This window comes from Podarcis gaigeae (genome assembly GCF_964106915.1).
Source record: "Podarcis gaigeae genome assembly, chromosome: 11".
In the NCBI taxonomy this organism is placed as follows: domain Eukaryota; kingdom Metazoa; phylum Chordata; class Lepidosauria; order Squamata; family Lacertidae; genus Podarcis; species Podarcis gaigeae.
This window is the reverse complement of record NC_139687.1, coordinates 45,611,998-45,628,239: the sequence shown is the minus strand read 5'-3', so window position 1 is coordinate 45,628,239 and position 16,242 is coordinate 45,611,998. Positions and strand designations below refer to the sequence as shown.

General features: G+C 44.3%; 1 protein-coding gene across 4 annotated transcripts in view; it reads left to right on the top strand.

Moving 5' to 3' along the window:
- The window catches only part of GHR (growth hormone receptor), a 101,868-nt gene that overhangs the window by 28,870 nt on the left and 56,756 nt on the right, over positions 1-16,242 (top strand). The window contains exon 1 of one of the 4 annotated variants that reach the window (XM_083703559.1): positions 10,189-10,521. The exons of the other annotated variants lie outside the window; for them this stretch is intronic. The gene's annotated coding sequence lies outside the window, so the exon portion shown is untranslated. Of the gene's footprint in view, positions 1-10,188; positions 10,522-16,242 lie in introns of those variants that run through there. 4 annotated transcript variants of the gene reach the window in all.

Below are 16,242 nucleotides of genomic sequence, written 5' to 3'. Positions count from 1 at the left end.
GTGTGTGTGTGTGTGCGTGTGTTTAAGTTATGATATTCACCTTATAGGGCTGTTGTAAGAATTACTGATAAGAAGTTGCTGCAGCACTTGAAAGCACTATATATAGAAACATAAGAAGAAACTGTTTTTTACCATGTCAGACCAATTGTCCGTCTAGCTCAGTATGGTCTACAGCAATGTTAGAAATTTGCCAGGCGCATTTTGCAACTGGTAAGGGTCCAATTGCGACCACGTGGAGATTTCTGGATGCTAGGTTGGTGACAGACATCTCCATCTGGCTGGCCCCTTCAGCTTTCTTAAGCAAGCCAGCAGAAGAGCTTATTTATTGCATTTCTGTCCTACCCTTTTCCTGCAAGGAATACATGGTTCACTTTCCTCCTCAGTTAATCCTGACAACGACCCTGTGAGGTGGGTTAAGAGGCTGTGACTGCCCAAGGTCACCCAGTGAGCTTCATGACTGAGTGGGGATTTAAACCCTGATTGCCCAGGTCCTGGCTGACACTCTTGACCACACTGGCCTCACAGAGTACTTCTGCTATGGGGCAGCTCTATAAATTAAGTAGGTAGATAAATATGGGAAAAGCAAAATGTCACTTAGAGGAGGATCTGACCTGTTTTTCTTGAAGCTTGAATTTGTTTTATTCTGGATTGTTGTATTTGATGTTTTCATGTGTTGTAAACCGCTAAGATTCCCCCCCCCCCTTTAAAATATGTAACGTTATAGAAACAAAATGAATAACGACAACTGCTACTACAGTGGTACCTCGGTTTAAGAACAGCCCTGTTTATGAACGATTCGGTTTTCGATCTCCACAAAACCAGAAGTAGTGTCCCAGTTTGCGAACTTTACCTCAGACTAAGAGCGGAAGTCGAACGGTGGAAGGGCACCGGCAGCAGGAGGCCTTATTAGGGAAAGTGCACCTCTGTTTAAGAACGGTTTGGTTTAAGAACGGATTTCCAAGTTTGTAAACCGAGGTACCACTGTACTACTACAAATTTCATTGGGGGGAAATGGCAGCTAGACATTCTGTTGTGGCAACCGTAACCTAGGTTTAAGGGGCCCTGACTGGCTTATATGTCTGAGTTCCTAACACTGGTCTACACTGGCTGCCAGTAGCTCTCTGGGTTTTCAGGCTGGGTTTTCTCCCAAGTATATACACAAAGTATCAAATGTGGTGACAGTAATAATAATGCAACAAAACAACAACACCACAAACTGGCTTATAAGTATAAAACCAAATTTACTAGAATAGAGATAGACTTGTAACCATTCAAGCAACAAACATACTAAGGTGCCATGTGCAAAACAAAGCCTAGAGATACTGTAAACATGGAGTGGATAAATGTACAACTGTATCTTAACAAGTGACATGGCCATTGTGGCGGCACGGGGTTGCCGTTCTGTGATTGGACTTGCGCTACTTGTTGAACGGTTCATTTATTCCAGTCTGTTTAACATTTATTGCACGTGTAATTGTTAAGATACAGTTGTACATTTATCCACTCCATGTTTGCAGTATCTCCAGGCTTTGTTTTGCACATGGCACCTTAGTATGTTTGTTGCTTGAATGGTTACAAGTCTATCTCTATTCTAGTAAATTTGGTTTTATACTTATAAGCCAGTTTGTAGTGTTGTTTTGTTGGGTTTTCTCCCAAGCCTCCTTGGAGAAGCTGAATATGGAACCTGCGACCTTCTGCACGCAAAGCTATGGCCCTTCCTCTAAAATGCAAACATAAATGCTAGGTATTATTTATGCATGGTCTTGTAAAACCCTTTTCTGCATGGTTACCTATTACACAAGCTATTGCCATGCAATCTTATACCTGCAGGAATTCTCTCCTCTGCACTATCAATGGTGAAGAAGCCCTGCCCTCTACTGTGTTGTCTGCTGAAACTTTGCTGCTGATTAACAATGCAGTCTGATGCTTGTCTGCTCAGAAGTACTCCTGGCTGAAGTCAGTGTGACTTACACCCAGGCAAATGTGCATAGGATTGCAGCTGTAATGGCTGCACATGTGTTAGCTAACAGTACAGATTTTCGTTTTTGGTGCTTGTTATAAATTCCCACTTTGTCTTGCGTATATTTTGATGTTTGTGCTTGAATAACAAGGAGAATTTGAAGTCATAAACAAAACATTATTTTTAGAAAAGAAAATTGTTAGCAATTATCTTATTTGGCATATTGTGTAATGGCAGATCTTGGAATTGTTAAATGCTAAATGATCTATGTAAAGGGGTTGTTGTTGTTGTTATTGGGTTTTTCCCCTGTAACTGTTGCTTGATTTGTCAATAACCCCCCTGCTGAAACACACATACACTAAACTTGATAATATTTTACTTGTTTGCAATGTCAAAATTCAAGCTGAGCATTTTGTTCTGAGTTTTTTTTATATACCTCAAATTTTGGATTGATTTAATTACAGCTTTCTATTTTGAAATCCATGTATATCTTGAAAAAGCATACTGGTTGCTACTAGTTTGCAACCAAATAAAGAATTTATAACATTCTAGGGAAAATAATTCAAAACCTCTGGTCCTCCTGCCTAAATGCAAGGATACTGAGCATTTTCATTTACTTGGTTTAGCGTCCAAACTTTTGCATAAACGAGGCTACTTTAAGTGTTAAATCTCTTTGGTATTACTTACTGAACATTTTGCATACCACTATAAATTATCTGCAGCACTGTAAAACTGTTATTACTATAAAAATAAAAAAAGGAATGAAGTGTGTATGTATAATGTTCTTTAAACAGTCAAAATCTGGTTGTAAAAAAGATATAGCAGATTAACTCACCCTGCCTGAGGAAAGGTGCTTTCTTGAGTTCATTTAGAATGCTGTTACTTTAATTTCATAATTTAAACAGATGAGGAGAGCAAATAAGTCTACATTGGCAGAGATCTAATGGGCTGTAGATGAGCATCGCTCAGCCTTTAAATTAATGCTTATTCTGTGTTTACCTTGTGAGATACAGAAAAAGTGTATGCTTAAGAAATACTGAGACCAAGTATTTAAAGTCGGCTCTAGGAGGGAGAGAAGCGGGGGGAGACTCGCTCAAAAGCACTGACTGTCTTGCATGCCAGCGTAATGAAAAGCTGCATTTTCCGTGGCCCAACCACGTTGCCCTGAAACAGATGGTGATGTTTATGGAGACTGAAGCAGGCTCTGGAAGAATTATTCAGAAAAAAATGCTTAGCGCTTCATCCTCAAACCGCTCTCTGAGGTTAATGAGACAACTCAGGTGGCCTCGGTGGCACAGATTGAGTGTCTTCCATCAGCTTCAGCTGGTGCCCCAGCTGCGCCCTTACTTGGACAGAGACAGCCTAACTACTATTGTCTGTGCTCTGGTAACCTCTAGGTTAGATAACTGCAACACGTAGAGCTGCCTCTGAAGATGGTTTGGAAACCTCAGCTAGTACACTGGGACATGATGGCTTGAGCATATTATACCGATCCTAGGCTGGCTGCATTGGCTGCCAATTAGTTTCCGGGCCCAATTCAAAGTGCTGGTTTTGACCTCTAAAGCCTTAAGCAGCTCAGGACCACAATACCTCAAGAACCACCTTTCCCCATATGAACCTACTCGGACCCTGGGATCATCCTCTGAGGCCCTTCTTCATGTGCCTCCTCTGTGTGAGGTCCACTGAAGAAGAAGAAGAAGAAGAAGAAGAAGAAGAAGAAGAAGAAGAAGAAGAAGAAGAAGAGTTTGGATTTGATATCCCGCTTTATCACTACCTGAAGGAGTCTCAAAGCGGCTAACATTCTCCTTTCCCTTCCTCCCCCACAACAAACACTCTGTGAGGTTAATGGGGCTAAGAGACTTCAGCCCAAGGTCACCCAGCAGCTGCATGTGGAGGAGCAGAGAAGCAAACCCGGTTCCCCAGATTATGAGTCTACCGCTCTTAATCACTACACCACACTGGCTCTATTGTCAAGTCAAGAACACTTACAGAATGCACCCACAATAAATACTGGTCTAGAGAGGCCCCTGACACACAAAAGATCAATCCAAATGCCTTACTCAAAGCCATGGGTTGTCCTAGTATGAAACTATAGCAGACATAGCAACTGTCTTGAGCATTGCAAGGCATTAAGCATACCAAAGTGATTATATAATCATCTGTGTGTATTTCATGCAGCAGGGAGTGGGGAGAAAAGGCAGAGCCAATTTAATAAAGTTTCTGCGGCGGGAAGCAAATTGAATATTTGCCCTATCAACCCAATCAGCGACAATAGCCTCTGCCAAGCACGACTGTCTTTTTCTGTAGTACAAATGAACCTTAAGATCAGTGAGTGTAAACCATCTGTGACCATTCAAAGCCTTCTTTCTATAAATAAGATTTTCATGGGACAGCATGAAACAATAACCCTGCAGGCACAAAGCAGATTTGCCTGATTGGCAAAGAATCAACTGCATTTCCTTTTCCTGAAAGGGTAATTTGAGAAGCACAGTGATGGACTCTGGTTTCTTTGATGTGCCATTGGCCCCAAGCAGGAGTTCCTAGACTGGTGGTTTTGGTTTTTGGCTTTGTTTTGTTTTACCAGACATTCCTTTCTCTCCAATAAATGAAACCCAGCAAATCTAGATATTCTTCTAGAGATGTGAAGGCTTTTTTTTGGAGGGGGGAACCAAAAACTGGGGGGCAAACAGATTCCCCCCCCCCCAGGCCTTCACATCTCCATTTTGAAAACCCCAAATAGGCCTGTTTTGGACCAATTCATATGTTAGAGAAAGAGCCCAGTAGTAGACTATTCCGGGCTCAGTGTCCCTTGTTATAAATCCCTAGCATCTTCAGGCTGGACCAGGAATGATCCCTGCCCGAAACCTTTGAGAACCATTGATAGTCAATGGGGTTAGTACTGAACTAGATGAGCCAAAGGAGAATAAGGCAGCAGGTTGAGGCTGATGGGAATTGTAGTCCAAAACCTCTGGAGTGCACCAGGTTGTGAAGACAAGTCTAGATGGAAGGCTCTGTATGTCCTTTCCTTTGGCCAGTGCAGCAGAGTGGCAGACCACTTGACTGTCCACCTGACATGCTTCAGATAACTTTATGACCACTAAAGGTAAAGGTAAAGGTAGCCCTGCCCGTACGGGCCAGTCTTGACAGACTCTGGGGTTGTGCGCCCATCTCACTTAAGAGGCCAGGGGCCAGCGCTGTCCGGAGACACTTCCGGGTCACGTGGCCAGCGTGACATCGCTGCTCTGGCGCGCCAGAGCTGCACACAGAAACGCCGTTTACCTTCCCGCTGGTAAGCGGTCCCTATTTATCTACTTGCACCCGGGGGTGCTTTCGAACTGCTAGGTTGGCAGGCGCTGGGACCGAACGACGGGAGCGCACCCCGCCGCAGGGATTCGAACCGCCGACCTTCTGATCGGCAAGTCCTAGGCGCTGAGGCTTTAACCCACAGCGCCACCTGCGTCCCCACTTATGACCACTACTCCATAGCAATTGTTGTTATACAATTCCATTCACCATATAGATGGGTTTATGAAGCATTCCTGTATCCTTCTGCTGTGCTGAAGAAGAATTCCAAGAAACAGTGGGTATATCCAGAATCACTGTTCACTACGTCTGTTTGTGGACTACTTCGGCAGCGTTGGACGTCATAAAACAAAGCTTTATGGCTTGTTTTCACCAGATAGGAATCTGACCCATTGCTTCTTTCAGAGACTTGCGTAGTCTACAAAGACTTTCAGAGACTTATCAGACTTTCATTTGGTTCTATGTTTTCAAGAGAATCCATCAAGAGTGCATATTTTGTGACTTTCAGAAATTTATAAGATTTCTGTTGATTTGGTTTTGCAGAAAGTGCATATAATATATTTCATACTGTTCAATGTTCTGTATAGATCATATAAAGAGTTTATATTGACATTGCATTGTTGAACTTGGTCAACGTGTTGCTTTGGATATTACTTGATCCCTCAGAACCTGACATGGGCTTGAGCCAACGCAAGACTTGAGTTTTTCAAGGAGCAGCGGTTCCTGCCCAGTGCTTGTTAAAAGCAGAGTGGGATCTAAAATAGAATTTGTGAATAAATCTCTTGAAACCCCTTCTTAAGGGTGTCTCCAGATGATCAGCATTTTGCTGCAGGGATTGAAGCTCATACCAGATTTTTAAGTTTGTGCATTTTAAGTGAATTAAAGCTCTTGCCTTGCTCCAGCACGACAAAAACCCAGACTTTTGCAAGGGGGGGAAACGCATCGAAAACTGTGAGATGAGCAAATGATTAGAGGGAAGACCTGTAAACAATTCTGGATGGATGGTTGTTGTGAACGAACCTTCCTCTAAGCAAATCAGGAGAATGCTCAGTAAAGACCATACATAATCTAACCTCTAAATGAGCTTTGTGCAAACAAATCAGAATAAATGCTGAATAAAAGTTTGCCTGTCAGCATTTAAGCTTACCATCCCTTCATTAAACCAAAGTAACAGGGTTTTAAGAGAAAGAGAGGGAGATATGTTTGTATTTTACTGGTTGGTTCCAAGGTTGGCTCTCCAAGGTTCATGCTGCTGTTGAATTTATTAAGAAAATCAATTGTGCCAAGACACCTCACCATCCCTAATCGGTTTACGGTTGCAGAAATTAACTCCTCGGGCAATAAATGAGATCATCACATGCCTGCAAGTTTCCTGGCTGTGAAACATTTATAAAAAATCAATTGACCACTGTAGAATGAAATGAACTCTTTTTGTTCTTGTTTTTTTTTAAAGTATAATATGCAAAGTAGTTTTATTATGTCATCTGCAGCCTTTCCTTTATTTGACTTAGTGTATCTTAATTACGTTTACTCCAAGGTAAGATCCCTTGAGTTCATCGGGACTCAACTCCCCCCCCCCCCAACCAAAAGGAACATCTTATACTGAGTGATTTAGCACATTGGTCCATCTCACTCTGTATTGCCAACAGTGATGGGCATTGGCAGTCTGTGCTTTCAGACAACGGTTTCTAATAGTCTATCTGGAGACACAGGAGATGGAACATGGACCTTTTGAATGCAAAGCATATTCCTCCAAAATCGATCTGCACATCTGCCAAGTTTGTAACTGCCACTTCCCATCATTCAGCCCAGGAGCAGCCTTAAGGGGGGTTACTCTCTACATGTTGTTTGACTTACATTGTCCCTGACAGTGTGGCAGATGGTCAGGAATGCTGGCAGTAGCGAGAGAGAGGACCAAGTGTCTACCCAGCTTCAGGCTCTACTGCTGCATACTTTAGATGAGGGCAGAAGACACCAAGCAGTGAGCTGTGACTCTTAATCAGATTCTGGCAGTAACTGGTTATGCTAGATCATTAATCTGCCTTCTAGCTTAAGATACACATGGCTGGTTGTATGTTACAGAATCACAGAATTGTAGAGTTGGAAGGGACGACAAGGACCATTCTAGTCCATGGGTAGGCAAACTAAGGCCCAGGGGCCGGATCCGGCCCAATCTCCTTCTAAATCCAGCCCACAGATGGTCCGGGAATTGGTGTGTTTTTACATGTGTAGAATGTGCCATTATACAGTGGTACCTTGGGTTACATACTCTTCAGGTTACAGACTCCACTAACCCAGAAATAGTACCTTGGGTGAAGAATTTTGCTTCAGGATGAGAACAGAAATCATGCAACAGCAGTGGGAGGCTCCATTAGCTAAAGTGGTGCTTCAGGTTAAGAACAGTTTCAGGTTAAGAATGGACCTCCGGAACGAATTAAGTACTTAACCCGAGGTACCACTGTATTTAAAATGCATCTCTGGCTTATTTGTGGGGCCTGCCTGGTGTTTTTACATGAGTAGAATGTGTGCTTTTGTTTAAAATGCATCTCTGGGTTATTTGTGGGGCATAGGAATTCGTTCATCTTCCCCCCCCAAAAAAAGTATACTCCGCCCCCCCCCAAGGTCTGAGGGTCAGTGGACCGGCCCCCTACTGAAAAAGTTTCCTGACCCCTGATCTAGTCTAACCCCCTGCAATACAGGAATCTTTTTTGCCCAGCGTGAGGCTCAAACCCACGACCCTGAGATTTAGCATCTCATGCACTACCAAACTGAGTTGCTGGCCCACTATTTTGGCAGAGTTTCCCCCGCCCTGCCTTTTGCTCCACCTTTTGACTGTTGCTGAATGTTTGAAGATTCTGGACAGATTAAAATAAAGTACTTCTTCACACAGCTCATGGTTAAACTATGGAACTCCCTCCTGCAGGACGCAGTGATGGGGCCACCAACCTGAATGGCCTTAAAATAGGATTGGACAAATTCATGGAGGATAAAGCTACCAATTGCCACTAGCCATGATTGTTATGCTCTGTCTTCATGATTGGAGGCAGTAAATGCTTCTGAATACCAGTTGCTCGGAAGCACAAGAGGTATTCTGCTTCAGTGTTTCCCATCTGGGTGGTCACTGTGAGAACAAGGTGCTGGTCCGGCAGGCTCTGCTTACGTTTTTTATGACTGCAAGTGGCATGCAGGTTCCACAGTGTGCAAAACCGGCGGTGGCAAAATGAGTCAGAAATCCTTATTCCGCGATCTGATCCAGCGCGGTAGTTCTCATGCTCTTACGGCCTCCGTCTGCAGCCGAGCCAGGATTTGTTCAACGCAATCTATTCACCAGACTCTGCTGGCTCGCTGGTTTGCAGACATCCAGGGGCCTGTTAATCAGAGCATTCATTAAGCTGCATTTAATTGCCCGGCAAAGATGCATCCTGTTCTACACAGAACATAGTAGCTCTTTCTGTTTACATGGAAATCGAAAGGATGCACTAATTTGGGGGTTATGAAATAGTCAAAGACCATTCTTTAAAACAAAATAAGAAATGTAAGAGTATAAGAAGAGCCTGCTGGATCAGGTGGTGGGGAGTTCCATAGCTTAATTATGTGCTGGGCACTTTTTTTTATTCATCCCAAATCTTCCAACATTCAGATTTCATTGGATGTAAAGTACACAAATTCTAGCATTATAAGTGAGGGAGAATAAGTTTTCCCTGTCCATTTTGTTCCTCCCATGCATGGTACTTTCATTTTCTCCAAACTAAAAGTCCCAAGTAGTGCAAACTTTCCTCAAAGGGGAGTCGCTCCTTACTGTTGATCATTTTCGCTGCTCTTTTCTACAGCAATGTGTATTTATTAGTAAAGCAAAACACAGGAACTGGGAAGCTCTTAAAACGGGATTGTTATAAATCTAGTGTTGGCAATTATGCTGAAAAAGCTGCTCCGTTTTTTGGCAGAGTTTTCATTTGTTTACTAGCAGTATTTCTATGGCATCTTTGTACAGTGGTACCTCGGGTTACATACGTTTCAGGTTAAATACGCTTCAGGTTACAGACTCCGCTAACCCAGAAATATTGCTTCAGGTTAAGAACTTTGCTTCAGGATAAGAACAGAAATCGGGCTCCGGCGGCATGGTGGCAGCAGGAGGCCCCATTAGCTAAAGTGGTGCTTCAGGTTAAGAACAGTTTCAGATTAAGAACGGACCTCCGGAACGAATTAAGTACTTAACCTGAGGCACCACTGTAGTTTTCCCAGACCCCGGTAAGCAAGCCCTCCGCCTCGCAGGATGGCAATTCAGGGGGCTCCTGACTTTGCACAATTTTCACCTTTGTGTGTGGACCCCCAGAACCGAACCCTTGCAAAAGTGGTGGGTCTACTGTACACTTTTAATTGTTCAGTGCATGCAAGCCTGGCTTGGCTCTAAGGCATTCCAGCTAAACGGGTCTGGGCGCCTTTAACACTTTCAGCTACTTCAGATCATGCTCTGCACCTCTTCTTCACCCACTCAAAATGTGATTCCCTCGAGTGGCTGCTGACAACACACAATATGTAAAGCAGGAGGTCCCTGTGAGTCTGAGGAAGAGGGCACTGAGGAGTTTAATAGTATATAATTGGGGGGCCGGAACAGATATAGAAAAGGCAACCTGTACACAAAGAACTACGGCTTTTCACTTGAGGCCTTTGTGTGTGTGGCTCAGCTGAAAGGAGAAATGGTCTCCTTGTTGCCCGTATCATCTCATCCTCCGAAGAAGTATTTGATAGCTCCTCCGTGGTGTGTTTCCTTATCGGGTTTCGCAAAAGCTACCTAGCTCCATCGCAGCAGCTTCTGGTAGTGACAGAATGTTATCAGATCATGTGAGGTTCAGCTGGGGCTGTTATTGAAGCTGACATCTGCAGTGCCTGGTTCTTCCTGGAAAGCAAGGCTCTGATTGCAGGCTGTGTTCAATAAACTACGTACTTGAAAGGTCATTCAAGTGGCAGGGTGAGAATTTCTTGCTTCACAGAAACTGTCGCTGTTGCGTGCGCCCATTTCAGTGGCCCTCCCGTAGGTGGCAAGGATTCCTTATGGTCCTTATTTGTATTGGAGGCGGCTCCCCGTCCCGCTTGAGGCTCGCTGGAGAACAACACAGAGTGCAAAAGAAAACAAGAATTCCCTTGCTGGCTTGGAGCAAAGTTCCGTCACATCCAGAATTCCAGGCTTGGGTTTTGTTTTGGTTTTTTGAAGCAGCCAAGCTGATGATTCTGGGCACGTTTGCAAGCTGGACATTAAGGTGAGAGCTGCCTGGTGTTTGTCTCCAGTATCTAGTACTCAAGAGGTAAACCGCTTCTGACTATGGAGGTTCATTTATCTATCATACCAAAGAGCCTCTAAGAGATCCACCCCCCCCCTTTGAATTCATTGAATCCTTTTTTCAAAGCCATCGTAGAATAAGTAAAGGGTAAAGGGACCCCTGACCATTAGGTCCAGTTGTGACCGACTCTGGGGTTGTGGCGCTCATCTCGCTTTATTGGCCGAGGGAGCCGGCGTACAGCTTCCGGGTCATGGGGCCAGCATGACTAAGCCGCTTCTGGCGAACCAGAGCAGCGCACGGAAACACCGGTTACCTTCCCGCTGGAGCGGTACCTATTTATCTACTTGCACTTTGACGTGCTTTCGAACTGCTAGGTGAGCAGGAGCAGGGACCGAACAATGAGAGCTCACCCCATCACGGGGATTCGAACCGCCAACCTTCTGATCAGCAACTCCTAGGCTCTGTGGTTTAACCCACAGCGCCATCCATGTCCCTGATCATCATAGAATAGAACCATAGAATTGTAGAACTAGAAGGGACCCTGTAGGGTTGTTTAGTGCCGCTTCCAAAATGGGGCTCGAACCCACAGGCCTGAGATTAAGAGTCTCGTGCTCTACTGACTGAGCTATTCCAACAACCCATCAAAGGGCTTTAAAAGGCTCTTTGGGGATTCCTTAAGATACTTGTGTGCAGAAATAAGACATAGACGTGTCATAGAGTTGGAAGGGATCCCAAGGGTCATCTAGTCCAACCCCCTGCAATGCAGGAATCGTCTGCCCAATGTGGGCAAATGATTCCTGATTGGTTAAACACCACCTGACTTGCTTGGTCATCAGCTGTAGTGCACAAGATCACTCGTGTGAAAGAGAGAGAGAGAGAGAAATGGGACTGCAGTTGACTATCAAGGGTAATTAGTAAGTAATCCAGTGATTAAGAGTGATATAGATGGGGGAAGAGTTGTCGTATATCTCAGTATCAACACTAGGCGTATGGGGTTTGGCCAGCTCCCAAAATCTATGAATAGAATCTATAAATAGAAGGAAAAAGCAACAGAACACTTAGCTCTCATCCAGAACTAATGAAAGTCTTCTCTTTCTCCATGCCCAGTCTTTCATCTGAAATTGCATTGTGTGAACGACTGAATGCTTTGTCAGGAGGGGGAAATCGATGTGAACCACTTACTAGTAGGAGCTGTTCTGGCTTGTGGAATAGAAGTGTCACTGGGCATGAGAAGACCCTGTTCCCACCTGAGCTGGTGTTTGGGCAAACCTCAAGCCTGATGATGCCCCCTTTTTGTATCCTGTTTTGTTTACAGTCCTGTCCGCACTAACCAATGGAGTTTGCTGTTGTAGCGTTTAAAATACCCTATGAGGTATGAGCAACCCTATGTAGAAGACACATGCAGTGTCCACTACATGCAGAAGGAAGAAATCAATTTATAAAACCTCTGTTCGTGAAGGAAATCAATTTAACCAAAGCTGGGAGAGGTTGAAATGGCTGCTGAGCGATGCCGATGACTTTGTAACTTAGAAAATAGCTCTCCATGCCTTGGCAGCTAGGAAATTAGGGCAAAAGAACTGGTGGTAAAGTGCAAAGGGGATTCGTGGATTTAATTTGTACATTTTATATGAGATCTGCCTTTTATTCTATGCAATGAAGAATATTAGTAGATCTGGATGTGGTTTTACTGTATATTTAGTGACTGTTGAATGTATTAGATGTTTTAGGCTACTGCAGTAAAAGTTTATGATGATGTAGAGTTATTTAATTGTAAGGAACCAAAGGCCTCATTCTTATCTCTGCCTGAAGACAGAACTACTCACTCATCAGCCTTCACTAGGGATGGGCAATTGGTCACCATAGCATCTGATGTGAAGGACCCATGCGCTCCCACAAGAGGCAAAGAGGTTCTTTAGAAATGCCCCAGTAGGAACAGCCATTGATGTTCCCTGCCAGAGAAAATTCTCCCCTCCTCCTGCAGCTCTGCTGCTCTGCCTCCTGTGTGAGAGCCAAGAGACAACCAAAAGGCAGGCAAGGAAGAAATTCTGGTGGACCTCTAGTTATGGTTCATATTGCGGGAGGAAAGGTCTTGAAGAGAGCTAACCCTGGGCTTTAACTGGTGCAGGAGTGAGTCAGTGTGCAAAACCAAGGTTGCTGAGCCTTTAGACTTTGCTCAAGGCCAAACAGGACCCTGTCAAAAGAGGGGGGGAGTTGATTGATTGGCAAGCAATGGCAGAAACTAGGAGGAGCCTGGCAGGATCATTCTTGGGTGGGCAGCTCTGTCTCCCAAGATGGTCCTAGCGCTGTTTTGAGAGAGAAGGAAAAGAGGGCCTGCAGCAAAGAGGAACCAGGAGCCAAACCTATTAGCTGGCTTTGGTCAGCTGTGGCACTAACTCTGTACCATAGCTGTCAACGTTTCCCTTTTTTAAAAGGGAAATTCCCTTATTCCAAATAGGATTCCTCGCAAGAAAAGGGAAAAGTTGACAGCTATGGTACAGAGTTAGTGCCACAGCTGACCAAAGCCAGCTAATAGGTTTGGCTCCTGGTTCCTCTTTGTTGCAGGCCCTCTTTTCCTTCTCTCTCAAAACAGCGCTAGGACCATCATGGGGGGCATTTGCCTGGCTGGAATGTGTCTTTAAAGATACAAGTCTCATCCATTGCTCCACCCACTTTTGTCTCTGGTCCTGCCCACCACAAATGGCATCTGGAAGCCTTCTCCATAAAGGAAGGTGGCTCTCTGGGATGATGGTGATGATGATGGTGGTGGTGATAGTGGTGGTGATGATGGTGATGGTGATGGTGATGATTATCCTCATCCTTGCCTCATATGGACAAAGCATTTCCAGTAGGCTCCACTCCAGCTTTTGCCTGGGCACTGGCATTTTCATTTCTTTATTTCGGGGGTTGGCAGCCTTGCACCGAGATTGTGCGTCTTAAGTGAGACTTCAAGCTTTGCTTCTTCGGGTTTTAGCTGTGCCCCTGGCTGGAGTCCAGCCCAGGCACGGCGCCAGTCCCAGGCACAGCTGAGCTGCTTTGGCCCAGCCAGTACTCAGACACGCCTAGGGTGTAAATAAACCCTTTCCCTGACAGGCCCAAGGATCTCTGCAGCCTCTCCCGGAAAAAAATAATAATATTCTGGAGCCCATTCCTTGTTTTATTATGTAGATCCTTTTAACATGCAGGCCAATTTTCCCCTTTAAAAATGAGCCTTTCCTAAAAGGGAGGTAGCATAAAATACAGTGCGCTGGCCAAAAGAGGACCAGGGTTCCTACACCTTTAAACAGAATTGCAAACCAGAAAAAGTATGAGGTGGGTCAGGCAAAGAAAAGAAGTGTTGTTTTAAAATCAGAACAATAACTTGTGTGGCGTCTTCCAAGGATTCTACCAATTCCCTAGTGAGGTACAAGGAACTGTTAAGCTTTCGAGAAGTGTAGCACAGTGCCTCAAGTTGCTTCCAGACAACCTGTTTATTGAGCATTTATCCTGATTTGTTTGCAGAGAGGTCAATCAATTAATCACATGCCTTGAGACACACATGTCTCAAGGCGATGTACGTAATGCAATAAAAACAGCACGGAAAATAGCAACAGATAAATTTTAAAACTGTACAAAGTAGACACCCCTGGCAGAGACCCCTGCGTCCAGCTGGGAAGTCGGGTCAAAAAAAATGTCCTCAATTGTTTGTTTGAGAGCCTGTCGTATCTCGACAGGAATGTTGTTCCACAGTACAGGGAAAGCCACACTTTAAAAGCCCAGCTACAAGTTACTGTGGTTTGACAGTGTCGTACCAAGCAAATGTTAATCAATACTTTCCAGTGCATTTCTTCCTCACTTTTCTTAGTGTAGAAAGTCCAGTTTTGGGGGTGAAGGTGAGGAGAGAGAGTGGCTTTGTTGCACAAGAACACTAAACCAGCTGTAATTGCACCACCCGAATTTGCTTGTAGGCGATTGAGTCCCGTCCAAAAATGGCAACGATCTAGAAGCACCCTAGAATGGAACTTCATGTTGTCTTGGCAGACTCAGGTCTGCTGAGATCACGAATGTGCGGCTGTCGGTAGGGGGCCATTGTAGAAGAAAGTTTGTGAGCAGGATGGAATGAGTGCTTAACGCCTGCTGATTCTAAAAATTCCTCCAAAGGCTGTTCATCGCCCTGGCCAGACTTACCTCTGGAATTAGAGTCCAGCTTGGTAGTGCTGCACTGTGAGATTTCTGCAGATTGGGGGGGGGGGGCAGGATCATGATGTTAGGTGACCTAAGCATCTGGCTGGCCGTCTTTCAGTCTGCTCAAAAAAGGGGTCATCCTATTTATAATGCAGCGAGGTTGGTGCCACTGTTCTTTGAAACGGTATCATGAGAGGCATCCCATAGATTCTCTAAAAATAACAGTGTGATTGGCTCGCTAATGCACTGATCTTTGCCACTCGAGTAATCTCAAATTTGCCCCCTTTCTGCGTCTGCACTGGGTTCACCGAATAAAAAGAGCACTTTGGCTGCCATCGCAACCGCTGAAACTCAGGAGATATCTTGCACTACATTCCTGAGCATGTGGACTGACTCAGAAGTAAGTTCTACTGAGTTCTGTTGGGATTACTCCCAATAGAATTGCAGCCTTAACTTATTTTTATTTTTCCTAAAGTTATGTTCAGCAGAACCCATTTGAGAATTCAGAAGCTATTATGGATAGTTTGTAGGGAACACCATAAAAGTCACCCGTTGCATTAAGATTCGCATCTCCTCCAAACAGCCTGCTTATTGCGCATTCCTCTGCTTGCACAGAATTTATGCAGAGGTTGGGTTATATTTGGTCTTCGCTGATTATTTGTTCCAATTTGTTTGCGGGGAGGTCATACCGCAATAGGCATTCCTCCTGATTTGCTTGTGGAGTGTTCATCGGCTCATCCCGCACTTTCAGTGCATTTCCCCATCGCTCTCCTAACTGGAAAAAGTCAATTTCTTTCTTTTTAAGTGGATTTGTTGCATTAGGGCAACAGAGCCCTTTAATCTGCTTCAACTGTGCAAACTTAACTTTCCTGGGATGTGCTTGAATCTCTCCCACTAAATACTGATGATCTGGAAGCACCCTTAAAGTACACTGTTCCAGCACTGCAAACTATACCTGTTGAAATTTCCTTTTTTTTTTTTTTTTTTTTTTTACATAGCTTTTAAAGATGCATGAGCCTTGACCTTCTTTTTACATGATCAACCTAGGGAGAGCCTGGATCAGAATTGGGGGGGGGGGGGTTTGTCCTCATGCTGCAGCGGGGGTGGCCAGGGCAAAATAGGACTGGGCACCTTAATAAAAACATAGAATTGTAGAGTTAGAAGGGATCTTGAGGGTCATCTAGTGTGGGAACCTGCCCACAGCTGTCCTGGATGGGCTCGAACCACCAACCTTCTGGTTAACAGCCAGGTACACTGACCCGTTGTGCCACTGGGGGAAACTGCACCTTGGGTAGTTGTGCAGAATAGGTAATTTCAGCAGGTGTAGCTTGTGTGGCAAGTATACCACCCTACAAAGGCATAGGACAAAAGAGGTGGAGGGACACAGAAATTTCCACCCAGAAATGTCCTGTTTCATCACATGATATTCTGTCTTTCCTATAAAAAAGTTCATTAAAATAGTTTATACCAGTTATTTCATTATTATTATTATTATTATTATTATTATTATTATTTTGCATGCCTTGAATCTGATGAGTA